We start from the raw sequence: 25202 nt of genomic DNA, 5'->3' as shown, positions 1-25202 counted from the left end.
ACAGAAATGACACATCTCAGCTGCTGCATGAATTGGACCCATCACAAAGACTCGCAAAACCACCACAGCCGGCATCACATTCAGAACTGGGGCTGTGTGACACATCCTCAGTGAAGGCCCTTGCATCCCTCCTCGACGACAACCTCGACGACAATGCCGGATTCTGCATTGTAGCCTTGCTGCTCCTGGGAACTGACGTATCACCCCAATGGCTCGACCCATCCCCACCTCTGGACTTCACATCACAAGCCCTGGCCGACAAAATCTTTGGAGAAAATGCACCCAGACCTCCCACTGCAGCTTCACCACATCTCAGGACCGATGCATTGCTTTGGCTGCGTGATACATCTTTGACACGGATCCTCTCAATGCTCTGCAAACTAGGATGGAAGACACTTTGTTCATCGGCCCAAACTTTTTTACTTATCAAAAATTACTCTCCTTTTCTAAATTGTTGTGGACTCCTTTTGTTGTGGGTTTTCACTGTATTATTGTTTGAAGCGTTGCACAAATACTTTACACATTGCCTCTGGGTTAAACCTGATTGCTCTATGCCAAACTACCCGAGGATTAAGCACAGGCTAATTTAGGTTTTGCTTGTGACTACACCCTGAGAAGAGTTGTGGTTGCTGCTTAAGGAAGGTTTAATTCCCCTCAACCATTAAACCAAATTCTCACAAACCATATTAAAGTCTCTGCCTATGAGTATTTCTGTGTCTGGGTAGTTAGGATCTGGGATATTGCTTTGCAGAGGAAGCTCTCTTGAGTGTTGCTGAGGGCATATACATTGCAGAGGGTGATTGTGTGGGCATGCTGTGTTTTTCGTACCACCAGCACTCTGCCTGGGATCTCCGCTGCCACAGTCAAGAGTATTTTGTCTGTGAAGTTATTAGCCAGGAGATAGCCAGTCCTTCCCTTTGTGCTAGACCAGAAGACAAATTTGTATGGTGAACCAACTGGAGCAGTCCGTTCTAGTCCCTTTTGAGCAAGTGCGTTTCTTGCAATAAACATGTCATTGCCGGAGTCTCTGAGCATGTGCAGGACTGAACCACACTTAGCTGGGGCATTATGGCCTCTAGTGTTCATGCTCAGTATACACAACGGTGCAAGTGGATGGTCTCGCTGGACATGAGAGATGTGAAGCATGTTGGCCAATAGAGGCCTTAGGGGCTGCACACTCTTGGGCAGATAGCTCCTGGGATTCGTGATGTGGTGTGGGTGGCCCGCGTGTGCCCTAGTAACATAACAGTAAACATGAACCTACACTTCCCCCAACAGTAGTAATCCATCTGAATTGTAGGGCTCAAATGTGCCCATAGGGTCCATGTCCAGTCATTATGGTGCTTCTAATACTCCTCCATTCCAGCCTCCCGCTTGCTGTAGCAGTATGCGGTCACTGCCCCATACCCCTCGGCCGTGGTGGATGCTGGTTACTTGGTGACGCCTTACTGCCCAGTTTCCAGATCGTCCATCTGCTGCTTGTTCTGTATTGCTTGCCGTTATCTCTAAATTTCATGCCCTTAGGGTTTGAAAGAGCCTAAACCTGTGCTTTCTTTACTAATGGAAACCCTGCCTTTGCTTCAGAAATAAAGAACTGCATTTGAAAGGTGACACGCACATTTCTGTGCCACAGAGTGAAAACATGAGCTCTTGAAATTCACAGACTTCAGCCAGACACTTTAATTTATCAATTTATGTAACCCATGTGCAAGTAATTCATAGTTTGATTTAAATGTGTTTAGTTAGATGTTGTTCCCACTATGAAAATGGGACTCTAACTTGTGAAAACTGTTAAATGTGCATTAGTAGAAAATAACTTGCATTTGAATTAGCACGACATTTTATAATGTAGAAAACAGAACCAGCTCATGATTCAGCTTGGTCTGTTAGTTTCTTTGACTTTAAAGATAAGCAAAGGAATGTTTTTCTCTCTGTGCTAAGAGAACAGTGGCATGATTTACATGTGACCTTGGTCTGAGCTTTATCTCTGTAGTTGCTGGAAATGTTGAACAAAGCCTCATTTAATTCTTTGCTTTATTGAGAACAGAAAATCACGTATTTCAAAAGTGCATTACCAAGCTTAATGTTTCTTGCTTATTTAAAAAAAGGTTATTTTGCAGTTCATGTTATGTGTGTAGTTAGAAATAAAATGTCTCTTTTAAAACGAAGGTTAGGAGATGAAATTGTATTAAATAAGATGCAGAATGTACCGTGGGAAGGATCTTTGCCTGTCTGAGAGATGACGTATGAAATCTGCAGATGGGTGGAGGCATTGTTTGGAGACTGCTGGATTACAGTCGGAGGAAGAGAAAGTCAAGCCACATGCTTTGTAACATTATTATTTGATAAACGCGTTCACAGTTAGGAGTTTGAGAGAGCAGGGGGGCAGAGAGGAGAGAGAAGAAGATGAGACACTATGCCTTCCAGAACACAGGCAGGAAGACTTTCAGAGCCCTTTGAGAGAGACAGACAGAGAGAGATTTAGAGACGCAAAGCTGCAGAAGAGTTTCAGACTCCGACGCAGAAATGAAGGAGAGGGCAGGAGTGATTTATAGATGCAGTGAAGGAGAGGGCAGGCCTTTGATGGAAAGTAGAACGTAGGCAGACGTAGGCAGATTAGATGTAGGTTTAGTTCCATTCTGATTTTTGCTTTGACTCATTGGTTTTGCCAAGGCTTGGTTGCTCTATTCTTTGTTTCCCTTCATGGGAGATTCTGCAATTATTAATTATTGATTGGCTTATGCTATCTCACTCTTGCTTCTGGAACTTTTCAGGAGTTCTGACTGACATCTTTTGAGCCCCATTGTCTTAGAATAGGGATTATTTCATTTATGGAATGCGCTGTTTGCAAATTATGATGCTTTGTGCTAACCTCATTTTTCTGTTATCAATTCTGCAACCTGATTGATACCTGACTATTGAATGAAGAGTCAGAGATGCTTAAATTTTGATTGTAAAATAAATCCCTTTAAACTGCTCATAACTCTCATTATTGGCTAAATGTTTATTTGCATTTTATGAATTGCTCATGTTTATGTAGAAGATCCCTGGTCATAAACGTTGGCAAAGATCCATTGATCTTTAGCGGAAATCCGGGTAACGGTAATCAGAGGTAATGGTGTCACATTTCCTAGATTTTCCAAAGCGAGATTACTGTGGGATTACCGCTGGAACAGGATTCACTGTTGATTTTCCCGTGGCACCCTAGTCCATTTGCCACTTCGTTGCGATGTAGGTTCCGCTTGAGATGGGGTGCCTGGTGGGAGTGTCAAGTCTATGAGTTCCGCGAGGTTGATGATTGTTGCTGCCTCTGCCAGAGTGCGAACAGCACGTGCCGCCACGTTCCAAGTAAAAAGCAGTTGGAAGGTGTGCGCCCAGCGGTACTACACTGATTTGCTCTGTAGGGAGTTACTGATTTTTTTAGCTGCTTGAAGCATTGTAAAATACCAGGTGCTAGGTCTTGATAGAGGAGCACCGTCGCATCCTGAAATTTAATGGCGTTCATTTGTCGGGCAGAATCCATTATAGACTTTTTCTGGTGGAAGTGGGGAAAACTGGTCAGGATGTCTGGTGGGGCTCCGCCCAAGGTCATGGCTCTGTTGACCCTGTGCGTTCTGTTGATCTGTGTGTCTGTAGTTGCTAGCTCGGGTAGGACCTGGTGAAACAGGCATTTTATATATGTCTCAATGTTGCCTTTCTCTGCCCCTCGGGGACTCCGCAAATGTTCGATCTCTGTGTGATCTATTTTCCAGATGTTCCAGGTGTGCCTTCGGTGGGATATTTTGGTCCTTTAAGTTCTCCAGTTCCTGTCTGCAGGCATCTAGATCCTCTCTCGCATCGCTAGCAACCTTCAGAGTGGATACCCTTTACCCCAGGCTCCCCATATCATGCCTAAGTTCCTTTATATTGTCAGTGACTTCTGTTGTGTCCTGACAGACCTTGTCAGAGAGGCCCTCCATGAATGCCGTGGTTAATGGGGTTTCTGCCCTTGTTGGTGAGTTCCAACCGAGCAAGGATTCTCTGCTCCCTTCCCTGTTGGGGCTCCTCTCGTGATGTGTATCGGCTGTTTTTGAAGGCCCCTTGGTGAGCATGTCTCTTAGGGATGACTCTTTGCATGTCTCATGTGCTGCCATTGCTGTGTACTGTCAGGCCAGAAGGAGTTGCCACAGAAGTCACCCCAGGACTAGAGGGCACGGATCATTTTGCTGGACTAGAGACCTCAGAATTGAGGTGTCAGCCATCGCCCCAGTAGTCCGCCAATAAGGACAGCGCCAGGGGTAGAGAAGGTCAGTTCGGGTTATGCCAGCCGCAGGGGACCCACGGCCCCACCAAGGCAGGCCACCAGTTGTGACTCAGGGGGTGCCTCCCACTCTGGCCCCCAACACCCTCTCAGACTGCAGCGGCCTCCCCACGGACTCGTTGGGAGGGGGCAAAAGCTGGTGGTTGACTCTCTGCTGCATCAATCACCCCTATCCCTGGACTGTGGTCCCTGCAGCTGTGTCCTTCACCGGCCACTCGGTCTCACCGTTCATCGTCAGGCTGACGATTTGTGGTTGGGGGCCCCTCGGGGCTTCGCCATGTTGCGGTGTTTGTTACCAGTTGCAGTTGGGATCCAGGGGGTGCCATCAAGCAGGGGGTAGGGGGATCTCACTGCCCCCAGGCCGGCTCATCCAGGCTGAAATGTCAGGCCCAGAGCTACGGCCTCTTGTGTGGGCACGACAGACCTTGCATGTCCTCCCACCTCCTTTGCATGATCTTCTCGCGTTGCCTCTCTTCGGTTCCCTCTGCCACCGGCGTGTGTCCCTGGTCTCATCCTGGGGCAGTTGGAAGTCGCCACGGCCACCTTGCTGGCCTTGTTTCGCTGACAGGAAGCCATCCAGGCTGCTTGCCCTGAGGCAGCAGACGGCAGCCGGTGGTGGTGCAGTCCAGGTGCTGTGTGAGCTGATTGGCGGTTGCTGTAAGCACCAGCAGTGGTGAAGTGTCTTGCTGATGTAGAGAAGGCACCCCAATATACAGCCAGGGGCAATTCGGGTGCTGAAGAGGGAGGCCGGGCGCAAAGTTGAAGCGCTCCTACTCTGCCACCATCTTGGCCATGCCCCCATCATCACCATTTTAAATGACTACAACCCCACTGATTTTAAAGGGAGAGTGCGTATTTATCAGTTAAATAAATGTGGACAAATACCAGTGACAACTTTATTTTGTCATCAATCAAAAAGGAAATATGAACAAATGCCAATAAGGGCAAAATAAAATTCAATACAGAATAATACAAATAGAAAGGCAAAACAATAAATTAGTATCATAAAGGCTGGAGCCACTATATTAAATTTGGATGACCAATAATGATAATGTATGTAGATTCATATTGAAATTACATACTAAACCTTACCTTTGCAGCGGAATACATGCAAATTAGATGCCATCTAGGACTTGCCCACAAAGCTGGAACTAAATTACAAATATTTCTATAATTGTGCTGACCTAAAAAATCCTTAAGCAACATCCTACCTTATTCGGACAACTATGAAGATTGCTTATAGTATGAATCTGTTTTTTTACTCCTAGCTGAGAGTACAAATGTGTTTTGAAATTCAGGGGCATATTAATAAAGGTTTTGCTTCGCCCTTGCGCCACGTAAGGACACGCAAGGGCGACGCAAAACATAGAATGATATTTACCAAGTCACTCAAGACCAGGATGCATGGCCCTGCATGGCTTGGTAAATCTGGAGTGACGCAAAGCAGCGTAAGTCTCTGTTTTGAGCTTCTCTGCCCCAGGGAGGCGTTCCATAGGCGTTGCGTGGGTGTTCCTACGCATCTAGCAATGGATTTTGGCGCATTCCTGGATTTACCAAGACTAGCAAACCTGGGAATATGTCAAAATTCTACTCCTTGCCAGAGGAGGCGTAACGAGGAGAAGTATCTTTATTTCTCCTCATTTTCCACTTTCTATGTGTACTGCATTCTGCAGCATGCATAGAAAGAGGAAAATGCCTATCAGGGTTGTTTTGTGCAGGAACGTTTCCCTTCCCGCACAGAAACAATACTGCACTATGCTGCAAGGGTGCCCGTGTTGGTGCTAGGCAGCCAAAAGTGCGTTAGCGCAAGGAAAGGACCGGAGTGCGCTATCTGATGTTAAATATGCGTATTCCTGCCCCTTCCCTTTCACGCAGCGCAGCGAGGTGCCATGCTGCGCTGTGCTGCATGAAAGTATGATGAATATGCCCCTTAATCTTTATTTCTCCTAGTTCTTGCGTCTTTCTACGTGTGCGGCATTTTTCAGTGCTCATAGAAAGAGGAAAAAGCCTCTTGTGATTGTTTTTGTGCAGGAAGGTGGCCCTTGTAGCACAACAACAATCCTGCCTGTAATGCAGGTACCCTTGTGCCAGAATGGGAGCCTGTGTTGGAGTAGGCAGCAGTTTGTGCGCCAGCAAGAACAGAGCAGGAACTTGCCGTATCTTGATAAGTATGGCGCATCCCTGCTCTCTCCCTTGCGTTGCGCGAAATAATAAGTATGGCCCTCAGTTCCATATGTACACCTCAGTAAGGCATCCTCAAATGTAACTAATTGAATTTTACAAAAACTGCAGGCTTGCTGACATTTTCTCGGCACATTAAAATAAATCAGCTGGTAACCCGGGTCTATTTAAGGCATTTAAATTGGGACATTTCGCAGCTATGTAGGCAGATGCTCCTCGCATTGCTGACGTGCTGCCTTACCACACTGCCTGGATGTGCGCGCAGCCACATCCTTTAATTGGGTAATGTATTTTTACTCTCATCAGCACGTGCGGCTCTGACTGTAAGACAAATGAGTTTGCGCTTTGGCTAAGACATTACATTTTGGTTGCCTTGTTATGTGTTTACCTTGGATATTTCCCAACTTCCCTGGCTGCCAAACACAAAGAAATTTGTGTGGGTTTCCGTAATGGCTTCAGGAACAGCGTCGCATTTTATCACCGCGTGATTTACCTCGCCGTTTTTGGATCCTTGAACTGACTGCTTGTACCAGCTCCTCTTTTCTCCATTTTTCTGACACCTTCCAATTATGTTCTTAATTCTTTGACTGTAGGAATTTTACGCTTCTTTACCATTCATTTGTCATCATCAAGCGGAGCCTGTCATCTATTTTATTAGCCGTGATGTGAGCGCATACACAGTGTATCACTGCCTTTGTCCCTGTCGGATCTGGGGCCCCCGCCTGCCCCCCTATGTGCCCTCTCCTGCTCATGTTCTGTTTCTTCTACATGCTCAAGTGAGCAGGGCGAGGTCACAAAAGCCACCGAGAAACAGGAGTAAAACTTCTCCTGTCCTTAACTCCTGGATTCCAGACACTGTGGGGGTTGACAAAGGATTCAAGGAATAAACCTGAGTGGAGCAGTCGCACCACTGCAGGGGAAATCCAACTATGAAAACGTTACTCAGGCAGATTTTCCAGGAGGTGGAATATCTGCATGAGTAATTCATGCATAAATGTGCATTTACACATGCTAACTTCTAAATGTTGTTCTCCACTGAAAGAAAGTACTCTCTACATTCCGATTCAATACAGGTGTGGACACTTAGGGGCATATTTACAATAAAGTGGCAAAGCGTGTTCTTGACCCCTTCGATGCTGCGCAGATTCCGCCGCTGTGCTGACGGAATCTTGCGCGGGCGTGGTCATGACGGAATGGTTCCGTCATGAGCACAGCTCAACCGTGGGTCATGACGGAACCATTCCGTCATGAGCACCGAAGGGGTTAAGCCAAGAAGGCTAACGACACGCTTTGTCACTACAGAAACTCATGGCTGCACCATATTTACAAGAATACGGTGCCGCCCTGCGTTTTTTCCCTGCGCTGGCGCTAACTTTAGCTGCCTAGCAGCAACGCAGGCACCCTTGCACCAGAGTGCAAGCGTGCATGTGTTGAGGGGAGGATTGTTTACGTGCAGGAAGATCCCCCTTCCTGCACAGAAACAATCTATAAATGCCGCTTTGTAACTTCTAAGTCTGCATAGAAGTTGAAAAAAGGCATTTTTCTAAAAAATTATTGTTTATGTGCAGGAAGGGGGACCATCCTGCATATAAACAATGATAGGCAATTTGCTGTTTCTATGTATGCTGCACAACACAGTACACATGGAAACAGCAAAAATGAGGAGAAATAAAGCATGTCTTCTCGTTTTGCCTGTTTAGGACCAGGTTTTCTCTGATCGTAATTTTGGCGCTGCCTCCTATTTACGCTGTAAATAGGGGCAGCGTCAAAATCAATGGGTTTTGTGGTGGAACACCCACCGCAACACCCATTGACCGCCCCTTTCACACTAAATACAGCGTGAAAAGGTGCCTTGTAAATAAGGCGAGGCCCCTATCGCCATCACAAAATAAATGAAAGTGATATTGTGGTGGCGATAGGGGCTTTGGAAATAAGCCCCTCTCTCTTTCTTACATTCCTTGGGAGTAGTTTTGCACACAATTTGAAAAGAAGAAATTAGCTTCAAAATGTGTTTGAAGATGCATAATCATTTCACTTGCGAGTATTCACTGCACTTTTCAGGGTTTAAACACCCGGCCCCCATTCCACCCCTCTCCTGTATTAACCCTAATCTTACAACAGTGACGGTAGACTTTTCATGATTGTAAACTTCACCAAGCCTTGTTTCTGTGAATCAGGATGTAGAATTTACTGTTATAATTTCATTTACTTTGTTTGCCAAATCTCCACACCCTCGTAGCAAACCTTGCTAACTTGGCCTTCCGAAACCCTACCTGAATCTGCTTCTTCGTGGTCCCCATTGCCACCTGACAATACCCCGGTACATGGCACTTAGGGCTTTCCGTGACCAGCATCCATTCTGAAATCCTGCATCAGCAGACGCATGCGGTCAATCATCTCAGTTCCATTGTCCTTGGACCAGACCTATATGGACCTCATCCTCTTGTCCGCGCAACCTCTTCCAATCACTACCATGTCTCTCTGCAGTGTGCATTTCACCTACTTCACCATACCTGTTCATTCGTAGGCCTTGATCACCCAACATCTAGAACCCTCCCAAGACACTCGTGCGAACGAGCATTCTGTTACTAAATGGACAAAATAAGCCACAAATATGTGAAGGAGTACACAAGTACATTTAATTCTTTGTCATCAGGACCATTGGAATTATGCAGCAGGAGAGGGTCAAATTATGAGGCAGAGTTGAGAAAATGATGTGGCAAGAAATAACGAATTATGGTCATAATGTGGCACATTTTGTAATAGTATTGCTTCATTATTTGGTCATTTTTAAACTTGGTAAAAGGTCTTGGACATTATTTGCACCTCATTACTACCAATTTAGCACCCCAATATAGCAATAAGCAACAGAAAGGGGACCAGTCCAGCTTTGAAAGGGCCTTCCACTGTGCGGCAACATATGTTGTTGCATTTTCAGTAACTTTTGAACTGAGCTAACTTCATTCAGCCTCACTGCATCCAGCCTTGACCCTTACTTCATTTTTACTACCCTTCCAGGCTTTCATTTACTCCTGCCCCAACCCAAATAGTTTTCGGCCTGCCTTCGTCTTTCCCACCTCTTCTGTTGAACTTCGACCCATTCAACAGTAATCAACCCTATTGCGTAATCCATTTCATTCCATTTTACCCCGCAGTGCTCTGCCTTGCCTACTTTTACTTTGCTACCACTCCCTCCACTAGGGTTGCTATCCACAATACTTCAAGTTTGCTGTTGCTGTATCATTGCTATGGAAATCAATTGACAATCCCTCAGACCCTCTTCTTCCCCAAGAACACCCTGCATGCTGAACAGTGATGCATCGCCTCTCTCTACATCCTGTTTTTTTAATGCTGTTAGACCTGGCATCCTTGGCATGGTTTTCCCCTGTATTTTTGCCTCTGCCTCCTGTGTTTTTGCTGTGTGCTGGACTTCGTTTTTGCTGGTCTAGAAGATGCTTTGGGCACTTTGCAACTGCTGATCGTGCCAAAGTGCAAGTGCTACCTCTGTAAATTGTGACTATGGATTGGTGTTTCCACGATTGGCTTGTTTGACTCACTACTAAGTCCCTAGTGCAGTGCACTGTGTATGCCCAGGGTCTGTAAGTCAAATGCTGCTAGTGGCTTGCACCACTGATTGTGCCACCCACCCAAGCAGTGTTGCAAAAGGTTCTCATATCTGCCACTGCAGTGTCTGTGTGCAGCTTCGTACTGCCATGTCGACCTGGCAATTGCACCCACTTGCCAGGCCCTACCCTTCCCTTTTTTCACATGTGAATCACCCCTAAGGTAGACTCAAGGTGCCCCTGTGGGTAGGGTGCCTAGTCTATGAAAGGTAGGGCATGTTTTGATGTGTGTAACATGTCCTGATAGTGACTTACAGGGAATTTAGTTTTTCACTATTGAAAGGCTATCTGTCCCATAAGATAGAATGACAGCTTATAAATATAACTTTCCATTGGTACAAGATAGGAAGGTAAAGTTTAGTATGCCTGAACTTAAAATATGAAGAGACATCTTTTAGTAAGGATGATTTTCACATTCTGTGTTTGAAAATACCACTTTTAGAAAGTGGATATTTTCGTGCTTAGCCATTTTGTGTGCCTCTGCTGGTTTGTGAATTGTCTGTCTGGATTTGGAGTGACAGGGGCTGGGGATGTGCATTCACTGTAGACAGCCACTGGGGGCGTTTGAGGTGTGTCCTGCCTTTCCTGGATGAGTCAGGGCTGGGCTAAATACACCAAGGCTGCATTTAGAATAGGATGAGGAGATTTCTTTTCACCTGAATGGGGCTGGCCTGCCTTACACAATGTTGTCTCCACCTCTTGCCAGGAAGGTGCACCAGAGAGGACAGAACTGGTTTGGACTGAGCACAGAGCCTCTCTGACACCAGAGAACAAAGAGAAATGGACTATAAATATTGGGTCCAGACCCCACAACTTTAGAATGGGGAACAACCTTTACAACGCAACTTTTACAACGCACTACCTTTACAACGCATTTTTTACAACGCATAATCCATTACAACGCATGACATTACAACGCATGACACTACAACGCATTTTTAAAAACTACCTTTACAACGCATTCCATTACAACGTATACTACCATTACAACGCATACCATTACAACGCATAATATTACACTACACTATCCAACACTTACCCTACTGTTGCACCTCCTGGAGTTAGAATAGTAATTTTTACCCCTATACTATCCAATACTTACCCTACTGTTGCACCCCCTGGAGTTAGAATAGTAATTTTTACCCCTATACTATCCAACACTTACCCTACTGTTGCACCCCCTGGAGTTAGAATAGTAATTTTTACCCCTATACTATCCAACACTTACCCTACTGTTGCACCCCCTGGAGTTAGAATAGTAATTTTTACCCCTATACTATCCAACACTTACCCTACTGTTGCACCCCCTGGAGTTAGAATAGTAATTTTTACCCCTATACTATCCAACACTTACCCTACTGTTGCACCCCCTGGAGTTAGAATAGTAATTTTTACCCCTATACTATCCAACACTTACCCTACTGTTGCACCCCCTGGAGTTAGAATAGTAATTTTTACCCCTATACTATCCAACACTTACCCCACTGTTGCACCACCTGGAGTTAGAATAGTAATTTTTACCCCTATACTATCCAACACTTACCCTACTGTTGCACCCCCTGGAGTTAGAATAGTAATTTTTACCCCTATACTATCCAACACTTACCCTACTGTTGCACCCCCTGGAGTTAGAAAAGTAACTTTTACCCCTATACTATCTAATACTTACCTTAAATGCAATTTAATATTATGCGTTGTAATGGTATGCGTTGTAAAGGTATTATGCGTTGTAATGGAAATGTGTTGTAAAGGTAGTTTTTAAAAATGCGTTGTAGTGTCATGCGTTGTAATGTCATGCGTTGTAATGGATTATGCGTTGTAAAAAATGCGTTGTAAGTGCATGCGTTGTAAAAGTGTGCGTTGTAACGTCATACATCCCTTTAGAATACTTCTGATCTCAAGAGGAACCTCTGCCAAGGAGAAGACCTGGTAAAGCTGAAGGAGAAGTACTGCCCCTTTGCTGTGGGCTGTCTGAGGTTGGCCTGCATTGGCTGTTTCTGGCAAGGAGAGGATAGCGACTTTGCTGAATGCTGTGTATCCTGCTTGAAGAAGATATCCAAGGGCTTGAAGTAGAGCTTTCCTCCTGTTCTAAAGTCTCAGGGACACACAGACTTCATCCTCTCTCTGTTGCTGCAACTGAAACTGCTGTTTCAGCTGACACAGATGGAAAGTGCAACACCTACGCCAGTGAATGATGCTGTAACCTGCACCGAAGCTGTGGGCACCACTTGTGAAGTGCACAAAACACCGCCCCGACTAGCACCACAGCTCTGCCGCCTGCCACACCGTCTTGACTCCGAAGCCGTCACCGAGGCCGCTGCCTGCACCGGAGCTGAGGGCACCGCTCGTGATGCTCACGAAGCACGGCAACTTGCACCTCAGCCCGACTTCACCAACACTGCTGCCTCATCATTGCAGAGCGTATACCCGACGTGGGTGACCTCTTTATTCTATTGACACCGCACTGTCGTAAGCCTCTGTCGCCTCACCGCCACTGTGACCTCACCTCCCCGGCACCAGTAAGGAACCAACGCCCCACCTCCCCGACAACAGTAAGGAACCAACACATCACCTGCCCTGGGGTCATAAGGAACCTACACATCACCTCCCCTGTGGTCGTAAGGAACTGACCCCTCCCGGCGCCAATGAAGCATCACCTCCCTGACGATGTGAACGTTTGTGTTTTCATCATTTTGCCAAGGTACTGTTGTTTGGGGGGTCTGTTTGGCTCCGTGCCTGACGCTGCACACCTCGCGGTCGGCTCCTTACTTTGGATTTTCATCTGTTACGATGTTGTTATAGCTCCAGGTGGAGTTAGTTGTTGCTACAAGCTTTATTTGTGTAAGTGACCTATTTTTGAGGATATTTTGATTGTATTATTGTATTGTAGATTTTTGGTTATTTTGTCTTGTTTGGTTTAGATAAACATTAATTATTTTTCTAAACTGGTGTATGTGTCCATTTTTAGTGTTTTCGCTGTACTACTGTATGTGTGCACAAATGCTTTACACACTGCCTCTGAGATAAGCCTGTCTGCTCATGCCAAGCTGTCAAGGGGTGAGCAGGGTTTATTTTAGATGTGTATCCCCCTTACCCTGACTAGGAAGAAGGGTCCCTACTTGGACAAAGGTGCAACCCATTGCCAACTAGAAACCCCATTTCTAACAAATGCCTAAAGTTTAAAGGCTCTCACATTTCACTCTCCCCTAATACCTACTCTCTTAGCTGACCTCTACATTTGTGTCTTATCTAGTACATATGAGTTTGCAATTTAATATCTCTATGTCTTGTTAATTAATGCCTTACTGGACTTTTACGTTCCAACTCAAAGTGGCAATGTTCCTATGTAGAGTATGACCATATGCAAAGGACCTTTGGCTGCTCAATCAGCTAAACTTTCATAAACATTGAACAAAATCAAACTAGTTGACTCGTAACATTTCCTCAAGCTCCTGCCCATCCATGATTCAAGACCCTGGGACTGGTGATGCTTTTTGGTGACTTGTGGTTGAGGTGTGCTCCATCTGTGACTGAGTGGTGGCCACGATCCTGGCTGCTGGGGATCTTCTGGAGGTGGTCAAGCTGAAAGAGTTGATGTTGCTATAAGCTTCCAGTGACAACACATGTTTACTTAGAGGCTGATGTTGATTTCCTTTGGCATTTCATGCTTGCGAAGTGGTTAGTGTGTTGAATTGTGATGTGGCAGTGAGCAGTGGCTTGATAATAATTAGAAAAAGGGTGGCTGGGGTTGGAGAAGTTTTGTGGTGTTGATAGTGGAAAGGTACCGATGAAATGGAGTTGAAGGATGAGAGTGTGTGTGGATGAGTAACAAATGTGTTGACTTTGAGAATGAGTTGCAGTGTAAGTCCTGAAGCGAAGGCTGTAGTGAGAGTAAGTGAAAAGTGTTGGCAATGTCAAGGGGTGTTGAGAGTGGATGTGGTGAGCAGGAGCAGGTCCTCGTGCCAGCTGCCCCTGGGACAATCATCATTTCCAGCTTGCCCGCTGTTCACTACCCTCTGCTGCCTTAGATTGTGCCTCCTCTGCTCATTTTCTACCTTCTTATCTGTTCACTTTCTGCCTTTTTCTGCCCACTTCTATCCTCTGTTTTTGCCTCTCTCTGCTCGTTTCTAACCTTTATTTTTCCTCTTTTTGCTAGTTTCTGCTCATCATTATTAGGCCTGGGCGGTAAATTCCGTTCCGTTCGCGGAATTTGCGGAATTTGGGTAATTTCGCGTTCCGCGGAGAACGCAAAATTGCCCAAAATTCCGCTTTCCGCGACTTCGCAAAATTTTTGCTTGTTCGCGTGCTCAAAATGCGTGTTCGCGAGATATTTCTCCCCGAGCACGCAAACAGCGATTGTAAACAGGAAAAAAGCATCGCGAACAAGCAATTCCGCGTGTTCGCGGAATTTCTGCGTGTTCGCGGCGATTTTTTACCGTTTCGCGGAGATTTGCGTAACGCGATTACGCAAATTCCGCCCACCCCTAATCATTATTCCTCTTTCTGCTAGTTTCTGACCGCTTATTTTCGTTCTGCTCATTTCTGACCTTTATGTTTCGACTTTCTGCTTGATTCTGACCTGGCTCCGCGACGGGGACATCACATCCACAGCACGAAAATACCCATGTGGGGTGACAGTGCTACGCTATACAAATGCTGATTGATTGATGGATCTGAGTGTTTTTAAAAGTCATGGTGTGAGTGGGGATGAAAATGATAAAGAAAATGGTGGTGAGAGAAGTGACAGTGGTGTTGAGTCAAAATGTTAGTGATGGTGAGGTGAGTGAGTATGTGGTGATGGAAGAGGCTAATGGCAGTAAAACTCTGAATGGTGGGTAGTGGAATCAGTAGATGTGTGCAAGTATGAGTGGAGGTGAGAGTGATGGTGTGAGAGGATGTGTGAGTTGGGACATTGTGAGAGTGCGGTCGATTAGCTAAGGGATCTGAATAGAGCAGAGTGCTAAAGAACACACTGTGGCACGTTGCTGTGATTTCAACAATGTGCTGTCCACAGGTCAAACAACCTTGTGCTGACTGTACTCCTTTTACGAGGACATAGAGGCATGTTCCTCAATGTGCTGGTTTGAGTGTCTCAAGCACTGGAGATAGACGTAGGACTACGTAAGGACTGGAGCCCTGCCTACTGGTGCAGCAAGACAAGCAGACCTGTATATTCTCTTAGAAATCAAAAATGTTTACGTTCGTATCCAGTGCTTGATTTGTTAAAAAAAAAAAAAAACATAAGTGCCAAGGCCCTAGTCAGGAGGCTACTGCAGTTGGCACCACCCATTGCCCCAGCAGCACTGCCAATGACACCACAAACACAACTACTAATCATCAATCAATCAGGGGAATTGTAAGCGCGATACTCACCTGTGAGGGTCGGAAGGTGCTAGGGAAAGGCGGTAAGCTGCTCCGTTCAGTCGAAGAGCCAGGTCTTGAGCATCTTCATGAAGATCTTCAGTGAGGGGTCGCGTCTGATGTCGATCGGGAGCTCGTTCCAGGTCTTGGCTGCGATGTAGGAGAAGGTTCTTCTACCTGTTCTGGCTCTGCGGATGCGCGGGGCTTTGGCAAGGGCGAGTTCGGCGCGCTCGGAGGTTTCTCTTGGGTACGTGGAAGGAGATTCTCTCATTGAGGAATTTGGATCCGGTGTTGTGGATGCATTTGTAGGCGTGGGTGCGTGTCTTGAAAGTGACTCTCTTCTCAACGGGGAGCCCGTGGAGGTTTCATAGGTTTTGGGTGGTGTGTTCGTGTCGAGGGATGTGAAGAACCAGAACCTTTTGGACCTGGCGGCGCAGGGTACGCCTTATATCTCCTGGGTTCACCTGCTTAGCTGCACAGAGACACGGGACACTCTGTCGGCGTTAGAAGATCAGGTTTTATTAGCTGCAGCTAGTACAGTTATCCCAGAAGTACACAAGGTAGGTTCTCAGGAGACTGCCACTTCACTCTGTGGCGCACAATCTTATATACTATATAGAAACATATACATTAACCAAATATACACCCAGAGTATACAAGAAAGAGCCAATAAGGAAAGTTGGGAAACAGGACAGAACCAATAGGAGAGTTTGGAAAACAAAGTGTCAGATGACTCGAAGAAACCTCTCCTCCAACTATGTTTGTCACCCCTCCCTCCAACTAATTTATTAACGGATTCGTAACTAACTTGCAGGTGGCGAGATACGTTTGTGTGTATTGGAGGACAGTTGTGAAACGAGAGAATGCTAGCAGAAGAAGTGAAGGCCAGACGATAAGATAAAATCAGAAAAGAATAGTGTGAATCAACAGATAGTTGAGATGGGGATTAGTGTACTCGGCCAGTCCTCACACCAGCTTTGCAAATAGAGGCAGAAAGGTTGTTTTTAACATGAAGCTGCAGAAAAAGCAGAATAGACTTTGTTCGCCGTGCTGCCTGAGTGATAGCAACACAAAATGGCGGCGGAGCACAAAATGGCGGGTCGATTCGATCGCGATCGGAAATCGAAGTTCCTCAGACCCTCCTTTTGCCAGAACTCAGGCAAGATAGACTCATGTTAATCTGAGTCAATGTCGATAGCCATAAGGTCATCGAGCTGTTGCTGTAACATCATTCTTATATTTTCTGTGACTTGTGGTTTGGGTTTAGGGATGCACATAGTAGCACATAGGTCACAGATGGCGGGACCACAGTGCATACAAAGGCAACAGGAGAAAATAATGGTCAAAAGAAACGTCAACGCTTTCCAACCCCATTTGGACAGTAGTCCCCAAAACCACTCCGTAAAAGACCAATCTCCTTCGTCCTGATGAATAGACTCAGAGATTATGTGCAACTTGGAGATAGCTTGGTATACTGTCGGAGCGTCATTTGGTATGAAAATACAGCAACTTGACCCGATCAATTTGCACACTCTACCACGATCGGCAAGAACAAAATCTAAGGCAACTCGGTTACGTAAGGTCATAAGACGATCCGTTTGTAGTTCTGCCGTGATATTACTTAAGGCTCCTACAGTGATGTCTATTGTAGTTTCTACGACACGAACCAGTTGCCTTATATTTCTGCTGTTAGCCATTGGACCCCAGAAGGGAAGAAATCCTTTGAGGAAATCTCCTCCCTATTGTCCTGCTGTGTCCTTCAAATCAATAATCCCTCTGCTGTATCTGTTTCGATGATGAATTGCGGAAGCGGTGTAAGTAGGGGGAAGAAGGAAAGCTATATAGCAAGTACCAGAGAAACCTGTTGGCAACCACGTATAAGCCCTGTTATAACAAATGAAATTTGTGCCCTGAGACGGCACCAAAGGAGGCGTGTTTTGAGAGGAGTAGACATACGTGTGTAAACAGCTATTTCTTTGTATAGTGTCAGAAGAGTGATCGTTCATTTGTAGACAGAAATTTCCTTGATGAGGAATCGTCCAAATTGGTGGAGATTTTCTTTGTTTGACCTTATCATTAAGGCTAGTGACGTAATGGGTGACATTCCAGTTTGTATATGCTTTTCTTTCATCAATGGAAATCTTACTATTTTCCATGATTTTAGCCATAGCTACCATTCCCTTAATTAATGAGCTATGACTAAAATCTGGACCACCAATATACGAACTAATGGATCGTTTGAACTTGCTTTGGTAGGCATTGGAGAAGATGACAAAATAAGCCCAAGCAGAACCCTCATAAGAAAACGGAAGAACTAAATATGGCATTCCTTTCTCTGTGGTATGTGGCATAAGTCCACACACCCAACAGTCAGTCGTATTGACCACTAACTGGTGTTGGTGTAACAATTGGACAAAGGAATTGTTATAATATTCAGTTCTTCTAATGAATTCATGTTGAGGAAGGGTATGAAAGAGATGTGGAGAGACAGTAGAAGAAGACGAAGAGGAAGAAGGAGAGACAACTTTTTGCTGCAAAGCATAAATAATCCAACCTATAAACGCCAAAACAATACACAATAATATAATAATACATAAGGTTATAATAAAACGACTGTACATTAATTTACAGCATTCTTTCTTCATTTCATTTCATCTTTTCTTTCTCTTTTCCCTAGTGTAGTTTCCATCTTTCTAATGGATGCTCACGGCAATCTTCCTCGATCGCTCAATTACGATTGTCTGCCGTCCTATGACACTGCAAGTCCTGCAGGCCTATTGCCACTACTCAGGTCGCAATCAAGACTCCTACCGTGACCCTGCAACTGGGACAGAATACTACACAAGAGAGAAATTTCAAGAGTTCTTTGTTCTAGGTCTTAGATTGTAGTGTTCCTTTCCAGGTGTGGTCTGATTTTGGAACAATGTTCGAGGATTAGTCGTGTTTAAGCGACGATGTGCCAGTATTGCTTCCTGCTTTCTTTCAGGCGTGCATCACTAAAGGGCTCGAATTGTGGAACCTTTTCACTTTCAGAGTCACCAATGCCCCTGCGCACCCATTGATCGTAAGGTAAAGGCAAAGGCACTTTCTTACAATGCACGCCGTGAATCCAATTTTTCTTTCCTTCGACTTTAACTGCTGTTCTCGTGGTGAGCAAAACCATTCGGGGCTCTCTCCACCTCGGTTCCAAATTTCTCGTCCTTTGGAAATTCTTGGTACAAACCCAGTCACCTGGTCAGATGGAATGACCTGGGTCGGTGGAAGTCTCTGGTAAAGCACTCTGAACCTGTTGATGGAGAACACGCAATTTAGTCGTAAGATCATGCAAGTAGTCAATCAACATTGGATATGGCAAGTCTGAGTATTTCTTAGGGCGAGGGACTCCCCATACGTTAGCCGGACGTCCAAAAACCACTTTGTAAGGGCTAAGTCCCAAACGAGAGTGTACTGCAGTTCTGGTGGATAGCAGAGCCAATGGCAAAGCATCGGGCCAATTGAGTCCTGTACTAGCCTGAACTTTCGCTAGCTTTAACTTTAATGTACCGTTGTAGCATTCTACTAAACCCGCTGACTGTGGATGATTTGCCGCATGGAACTTTTGCTTGATACCAAGACCTGCACAAACTTTTTGCATGACTTGGCCAACGAATTCGCTCCCATTGTCATTGCAGACAATGTGCGGCAAACCAAACCTGGGGAAGAACTCTTTTAATAGAATTTTAGCTGTGGATAAGGCTGTGTTGTCTTTTAAAGGGTATGCTTCCATCCATTTTGAAAAGGCATATACTACCACCAGAACATATTTAAGGATGTTGCATCGCTCCATATGAATATAATCGATTTGCAACACCTCAAATGGATATGTTGGAGGAGCAAAGTGACCTGCTGGAGTTGGGGTTCCCTTTCCCGGATTGTACATTATACAAACAATACAATGTTTCACTATATTGTCTGCGCATTTTGGGATCTGTTCGTTTTGCCACACTGGAGCCAGAAGTTTGCATATACCCTTTGCACTTAAGTGGGCTGGACCATGCGCCATAGTAACCACTGGAAGTACATAGGCATCTAGTAACAGCCAACGTTGGTGTTCAGATAATTCCACCCAACAACCCATCTCATCCAACATTCCTGTACTTTCTTTCCACTTGCTCAACTCTTTCTCTGAAGCCTCTTTCTGAATCGCTCTTACACTTTCCACTGTATCCTCATACATTCCTTTCTCTCTAACTCAATTCGCAGGACCCGCCACATACATTCGACTTGTTGAATCTCTTGCTGTCTTTTTCGCTATTTCATCTGCAAATGCATTTCCTTGACCAACATCGTCTGTAATCCTTTTGTGAGCACTACACTTCACAATCGCTATTTGGGTGGGTAAGGCAAGTGATTCAAGGAGATCAGTCACTAACTGACCATGTTGTATTTTGGTGCCATGTGAAGTGAGGAAACCCCTTTCCTTCCAAAGACGCCCAAAGTTGAACGCTACACCAAAGGCATACTGACTATCGCTGTACACGTTCACTCTCTTCCCTTTTGACAATACACATGCTCTCGTTAAAGCTATAAATTCTGCTGCTTGAGCTGAATTGTGTAATCAGGAGTACCCAATACAGGAGTAGAACACAGAGCAGTATGTAAGTCGGTAAAACTCCTTTGGCACTCATCAGTCCATGGAAGGGGCTGAGGCGTATCTTTCAAAGTGAGTGCCATCAAAGGCTTAGCCAACAGAGAGAAGTTAGGGATCCACTGCCTACAATAGGAGGTAATGCCCATAAAGGCACGTACTTCCCTTTGTGTGGATGTCACAGACATTTGCGTAATCGCCTGAATTCGTTCTGGTGTTAATCGCCGTCCCTCCTTTGATAGGAGATGACCCAAGTAGGTAACCTCTCGACAGACATATTGTAATTTGGAAGGTGAAACCTTATGATTCAGATTAAACAAATGGCGTAACAATGCAACAGTGACATTTTTACAAATATCTTCTGAATCAGCAGCGACTAACAAGTCATCCATGTATTGGATAAGAGCTGCACCAGACGGTAAATGAAAAGTATCAAGATGACATTTTAAAGCTTGGCTGTAAATAGAGGGACTTTCACAATAGCCCTGAGGTGCGCGCTTAAACCGAAAGCTTCGGCCTCCAAGAGAGAAGCCAAAAATGTCCCTACTCTCTTCTGCAATGGGAATACTAAAGAAGGCATTCTTTAGATCAATAACAGAGAACCAAGTCGCTATGGAAGGGATCATTGTCAACAGAGCAGTGATATCTGGAACAACAGGAAATTGTGGTACAACAATTTTGTTTACCTCCCGTAGATCAATTACGAAACGATATACAGGTGGCTGAGAAGGATCAGTGCGTTTAAGAACAGGAAGAATAGGACTATTGCATGTGTTACCTCTTGTTTCTTCAACCACACCCTTCTGGATCAAATCATGAATGATTTCTAAAAGCGCTTTTTCACCTTCAGTGGAAATCCTATACTGCGGGATGCGCGGCAATTCAATTGGGCTTGAGAGTGACAACATAAGGTGGAATCTCAAGACAACCCACATCATTCGGACCCGTGGCCCAAAGTGTTGCTGGAAGAGAAAGTAATTCAGGTGGAAACTGATATTTGGACAAATACATTGGAGAAGTCAATTTCTGTCCTAAAGTAAGATGTACACCAGAAGGAGAACAATATATCGTAGCATGCATTCTTTTCAATAGGTCTAGACCCAACAGATTCTCACCACAACCATTCGTCAACAGAAGTGAAGCTTCCAAATCGTAAGGGCCAATTGAAATAGGCAAAGGGCAAGAAACCGGATTACGAACAGGGGCGACAGAAAATCCTACAGAAACATTCGTTAAGCCAGACAAAGGTGCCCCAGGGAGTTTAGAATGAATGATAGAACTTCTCATCGCCCCAGTATCTAGAAGAAATGGCTCTGAAACACCCATTGTAGTGACGTTAACATAAGGTCCATTCTGATCTACTGGAACCGACTCAACTCCCTTACTTTGTCCATGGCTGTCCTAGTTAGCATGAAGTCTTTCATTTCCGTTTTCAATATAATGGTCCTCATTGTAGTACTGAGTAGACCTAACATTCTGCTGATCAAAGTAGTTCATGGTATTAGGAGAAGGAAGGACACGCTGTTCTTGAGTCAACACACCTCAACCTCTACTTCTATTTGCTGACTGGAGGCCAGCACGACCTCGTGGAGCAGATAATGTTCCATTGCGCTGCAATAAAACCGGACAACTACTCTTAAAATGACCTTCCTCTCTACAATAGGCACATTGATTAGGTCCTAACAAAGGTCGCGGAATGTATGGCTCAGGCTTTTGATACAACCTCTGAAACTGCGGAGGCTGTTGTGACTGAGGCTGAGCATAGGGAGGAGGATAAGCTTGTTGCAAGAGAACCTTTGTCTTTAGTTCTTTCGTCTTTTTCTCTTGCTTCTCTTTTTCTTCTTTATCTCTGTTTTCATAATATTGTGCAGTAGCCAATATCTGGGCAGAAGAAGAAACAGCCCATGAACTTTCAGAATCTTTCAATTCGTATGACAGCTCGGGAAGCAAATTAAATACAAATTTGTCCACAAATAATCGCTGTCCACCTTCTGTAGCCATATCTTGACCACTATGATCAATAAATGTCTCCTCGAAATGAGTAAAGAAATCAGAGACACTTTCATCTTTCTTTTGTTTGCATGCTGCTAATTTATCCCAAGTAACTCTCAATGCAGGCATCATAGTTTTCATTAATGTAATAATCCTACCAGGGAGTTCTGAAATCAATGCTTCAGGCTTTGCACCACCCATTTGGTCTCTGTCTGTGGTAGTTATAACATTCCAAGTAGAACCTAGTTCCTGGGCATGATCCTCTTTACGAATCTTAGCCCATATTGTCTGTGGAACTACATTTCCCATTAACATATCGATATCAGCTAAGTTCATAATGCAAGCGTCAACTGTCTGTGATAATTCTTTATAATAACCTGCAGGGTTTTTACGAGGATCCGTTAGAGTCTGCTTGAGGGCAAAAACTTCAGATCTCTTCCAGGGGACATGTACCCATATACGCTGAAAATGAGCAGGAATAAGTGGATTACCACCTGCTGGTGCAATCTCTTCCTTCCATACTGGAGGAACCTCTCTCATGGGATAATTTTTCAGTGTCAATTTGACCGACGGATCAGAATCAAGGAAAGCCTGAGAGAGCAATAAGGATCTATAAGAAATAAGTGTCCTTACAGCTTTCTCAACCTTAGAACCCACAATAAGACCTTTATCAAAATCAATCTGAACATCTAATAGATCTTGTGGGATCGGGCTCGAATTCACGTCTTCCCATTCTTTAATGAGAGTATCGCACATTGCATTAAAAACATATCTTTGCGTAGGCGCATTCCATTGTGAGAAGGTAGGCATAATATCAAGCACACTGTATTGAGGACCCTTTTTGATCCATTTACGTGCGAGAGAGTCTAATCTTTCTCGTTCTTCAAAATCTGGGAACTGACTACGAGACTGTCTTCGAACAAATGCCGGAGACTCATTAAAAGCTCCAAAGAAAGGAGACAGAATACCAGTGACAGTGTCCGTAAGACGCTTACGCAGAAACGGAGAATTGGATATAAGAATCGGAGACAAAGTATCAGGAGAACTGACAGGAGAAGGGCTGATTATTACAGGAGGAGCAGAAGGCAAAGGAGATCTAAGATCGGGAGATGAGGGCAAAGAAGTTTAAGTTAACGGTAAAACCGGCAAAGGCGGTAATACTGGAGGAGGCAAATGCGGAAGAGCCGGAACAGGCGGAGGTACCGCTGGCGGCTGAACAGGCTGTAACAATTGGGGTGCATTGGCACTTTGTGCATAGGGCGGAGGCAACCTCAATAAATGGGACATTAGGGGATCTTCTTCTATTTCTTTCTTGTTTTCAGAAGGGGAAACAGGCAACACTGGATAGTATTTATCTATCGCCATGCGATGCTGTCTTTCTGAAATTTCTGTTGCGTTATCCATTTCATCATCTTTGAATTGTTGGGCAACCTGTAAAATTGTCATACCCTGTGTTTTTCTATCTCGTCTTGCTTGCTTAATTTCTTTCTGTTTGGCTTCCTTACGCCAAAGGCGGAAAGAGTCAAACATTCCCGGCCGGGCTTTTCTTTTGAATAGAACTGTTTCTAAATTATCTAGCACATCGGGATCAAAACTACCATTTTCTGGCCATTTTAAAACACCATCTTTCTTCGTGTATCGGGTCCATGCCTCGTTAAAGGCAATGGGGCCAATACCATGTTTCGAATAGAGCTCATATGTTGGAGTTCCAACCGAAGGAATCGGACAAGAATCCTCAAGTCGGGAATCCCTATTACAACCAAAACAACAAATTCTTCCAAACTTAGTCAGACCAGGCATCTCGTGATTTCTCCGGACTGTTCACAAACTTCAAGGGGGTAAAACTCAGTTTACACAGCACAAATGCACTTACCCTCGGCTTCGGCTATTCCAATAGTCGAATCTAAGGACCACAAATACTAAGAAAACAAAGGACAAAAATTATGGGCGCGACCCACGAAGATACTTAACTAAGGACGTCTTCTCACACCAACAGAGGCCCGTCTATCGTCTCGCCTTACCATACATCATCAAAGGAAGGGCCAAGGCAGGGCAGCAGTCAGGGCAGCGGTCGTTAGTAGCCGTCAGGAAGGAGTAACCACGCTGCAAAAGACCTTTGGACCACTTTCGACATACAGGGGTCGCTTAAAGTGGCTCGCGAACCCTCTGGAATTTTCTTGCGGGGTTCCTCACGACCTTCGGGCAGAACCGGTACCACTGAAGCCGCCTCACATTGGGCACCAGTTGAAGAACCAGAACCTTTTGGACCTGGCGGCGCAGGGTACGCCTTATATCTCCTGGGTTCACCTGCTTAGCTGCACAGAGACACGGGACACTCTGTCGGCGTTAGAAGATCAGGTTTTATTAGCTGCAGCTAGTACAGTTATCCCAGAAGTACACAAGGTAGGTTCTCAGGAGACTGCCACTTCACTCTGTGGCGCACAATCTTATATACTATATAGAAACATATACATTAACCAAATATACACCCAGAGTATACAAGAAAGAGCCAATAAGGAAAGTTGGGAAACAGGACAGAACCAATAGGAGAGTTTGGAAAACAAAGTGTCAGATGACTCGAAGAAACTTCTCCTCCAACTATGTTTGTCACCCCTCCCTCCAACTAATTTATTAACGGATTCGTAACTAACTTGCAGGTGGCGAGATACGTTTGTGTGTATTGGAGGACAGTTGTGAAACGAGAGAATGCTAGCAGAAGACAGTGAAGGCCAGACGATAAGATAAAATCAGAAAAAAAAGAATAGTGTGAATCAACAGATAGTTGAGACGGGGATTAGTGTACTCGGCCAGTCCTAACACCAGCTTTGCAAATAGAGGCAGAAAGGTTGTTTTTAACATGAAGCTGCAGAAAAAGCAGAATAGACTTTGTTCGCCGTGCTGCCTGAGTGATGGCAACATAAAATGGCGGCGGAGAACAAAATGGCTGGTCGATTCGATCGCGATCGGAAATCGAAGTTCCTCAGGTGCCGAGGACGCGTCTGGCTGTGGTGTTCTGTATGGTCTGGAGCTTGAGGAGCAGAGACTTGGTGATCCCAGGGTAGAGGGCGTTTCCGTAGTCCTGTCGGCTGGTTATGAGTGCGTGGGTGATGGCCTTCCT

This window comes from Triturus cristatus, chromosome 5_2 (assembly GCF_964204655.1).
Source record: "Triturus cristatus chromosome 5_2, aTriCri1.1, whole genome shotgun sequence".
NCBI lineage: Eukaryota > Metazoa > Chordata > Amphibia > Caudata > Salamandridae > Triturus > Triturus cristatus.
The sequence above is the reverse complement of the archived record's forward strand: the minus strand, read 5'-3'. Positions refer to the sequence as shown.